The sequence below is a fragment of the Prionailurus bengalensis genome, chromosome D1, assembly GCF_016509475.1.
Source record: "Prionailurus bengalensis isolate Pbe53 chromosome D1, Fcat_Pben_1.1_paternal_pri, whole genome shotgun sequence".
Lineage (NCBI taxonomy): Eukaryota > Metazoa > Chordata > Mammalia > Carnivora > Felidae > Prionailurus > Prionailurus bengalensis.
Window position 1 is genome coordinate 84,510,635 of NC_057346.1, and position 2,585 is coordinate 84,513,219.

Genomic DNA, 2,585 nt, shown 5'->3' on the forward strand with positions numbered 1-2,585 from the left:
GACTAGGGAAGAGTCAAATGAGGAAAATAAGTTAATTCTGCTGTGGCTTTGCATAAGGAAAATTGATATTTTCAAACACTCAAATATTAATTCACTGAGATAGTGAGTTTTACAGCATCATTGAATGTCATTGCCCTTTGAAATGTCAATTTACCAATATTCACAGTTCATTAGCTGAATTAATCCTTAACCTTTGGAGGCCTTCTCTTTAGAAGGCACAATTCAATAAAGAAAAATTGTCTTCTGGACAGGGAGCTGCCATGAAACTTCAGCTCCTATGAACCACGGTACATAAGAACATGTGAGAGTACACACACACACAGGTGCGCGCGCGCGCGCACACACACACACACACACACACACACACACACACACACCTCATACACAAAGTAGACTATCTGAAAAGATAAATGAAAATATTTATAGAAGTTATCTTTGGATAGGAGGTTATGGGTAATTTTCGCAAGATATTTATCTTTGTTTTAAAACTTTCTAAACCATGGGGTGCCTGGGGGGCTCAGTCGGTTAAGAATCCAACTCTTGATTGCGATTCAGGTCATGATCTCACGGTTTGTGAGTTGGAGCCCCACATCAGGCTCTCTGCTGTCAGTGCAGAGCCTGCTTCAGAGCCTCTGTCTCCTTCTCCTTCTCTGCCCCTTCCACACTCACACTCTCCTCTCAAAAATAAATAATTAAAAAAATAATAAACCCAAAACTTTCTAAAACACATGAATCATTTAAAAAATAATATATTAACCAATTAACTAATTAACATATAATATAGGTAGGAGTCATTTGAGTATTTCAGCTATTCCTTAAGCAAATGGACACTACCACTGCAACAGTAATTATAGAATTGTACTACACATTAGAATCATCTAAGGAGTTTTAAAAAAATCCCATTGCCCAGGCTGTACTCTGTGACAATAAAATTAGCTCTAAGAATCAGACCTACACAACAGTATTTGTTTTCCTTTTTTTCAATGCTTCATGATTTTGCATGCCATCCTTGCGCAGGGAGGGGCCATGCTAATCTTCTCTATATCACTCCAATTTTAGTATATGTGCTCCTGAAGTGAGCACTAGACATCAGTGTTTTTAACATAACCCCACCCGGTGAGTCCATTGTTCAACCAAATCTGAAAACCAGTGATATAGAAAACAAACATGTTATACATAAATTCAAGGATTTTGAATTCTGAAAAAATGGCATAACAATGCAATTGCCCAGTAATAAGTGTCCAGTGTTGGTATTCTTAATCAAACTCTTTCTGTGATCTTGTCTTGGCAGACTTCAAAATAACCCATCCTTCCTTGATCCATCGCCCTTTTCACACCTGGCTCACCAAGACTTCTGTCAATTCTGTGAACTACTTGATATTCTTCTTATAAATTCTTTTATGACATAAAATACTCAGTTATTTAAAGCCTATACCCCTAAATGATATATTCTTAAAGCATTATTAATGTCATAAATAATTTGAACTAGGCAAAAAGAGAAATTAAACCTTTAAATAGGTAAAATTAAATTGTACATTTTTAACGAAAAAATTTGGACCAATACTATCTATAATAATTAGTACGATATATACTAATTATCATGTATATGACAGTATGTTTTACAAGTAGCTTCTCACTTATGATCCTACCGATATCATTAGGTAATTACTGTAACTATACTCATGCCACAAATGAGTATTTATGGATAATGCTTATTTGTGGATATGGGTTGTTATGATGGTGAAAAGAATGTAGGGGGGAAAAAATTTGAAAGTGATTACAAAGCTGGAAGAGTCTTCAGCTACATGTTTTGTAAATGCATATTCCTTTCGCAAGGTTTTGGTACATTACTTCAATCATGTTGTTGTGTTTAATTGTTAATAAAACACCCTAAGGTTCATTAAGTTTCTCTTATCCATGACTAAAGAATAAGGAGAAGCCTAAATCTCTGCGTATGTGGTAAAAAATATTATCTGTTTCAGCCTGATTGATAAGTTAATCATCCTATCATACAACCAGGGAATGAAATTCATGTCATATGAATGGTGGGATGATACAAACATCTTAAAATCAGGATCTGCTTTTGATACATCTTTGCATCCCTCATGACACCTAAATACTAGAGACTTTTTTTTTTCAGTTTTAAAAAATTTACTGACATTACCAAGCCAGTAGACTCAAAGTTTTTCTATGTATTTATTATTTCAAGATGTATTTAATAGAAATCAGCTATATTTAGAAGATAGAGACACAAAATCAAAAGTAATGATCCTTTCCCTGAAAGGGTGTTCTCCACAATGAGTTTAAATACTGGGGAAAAAAAGGAGAAATAGTATTATTCTATTTCAGGTGATTATTAGGTGAGATAATAAATAACAACACTCTTCTTACTTCTATGGTTCAGGCAAGAAAACTATCAAAATTCTATCTCCATTTCTGATCTTTCCCCTAAATCTCAGAATCTTATATCCAACTGCTTAACTGGTATGTACATGTGGATGTTTACACCTAACAACAACAAAATAAAACTACTAGTTTCTGAACTTAAATCTGCTCTATCCCATACTTCCCTAGGTCAGTAAATG

At 34.3% G+C, this 2,585-nt stretch overlaps 1 non-coding gene across 1 annotated transcript; it reads right to left on the reverse strand.

The window, feature by feature from the left end:
- Positions 1-972: 972 nt before the first annotated feature.
- On the reverse strand, positions 973-1,083 carry LOC122484535. The gene has a single exon (XR_006297603.1). It is a non-coding gene; the product is annotated as a U6 spliceosomal RNA (small nuclear RNA).
- Between the last annotated feature and the right edge of the window lie 1,502 nt (positions 1,084-2,585).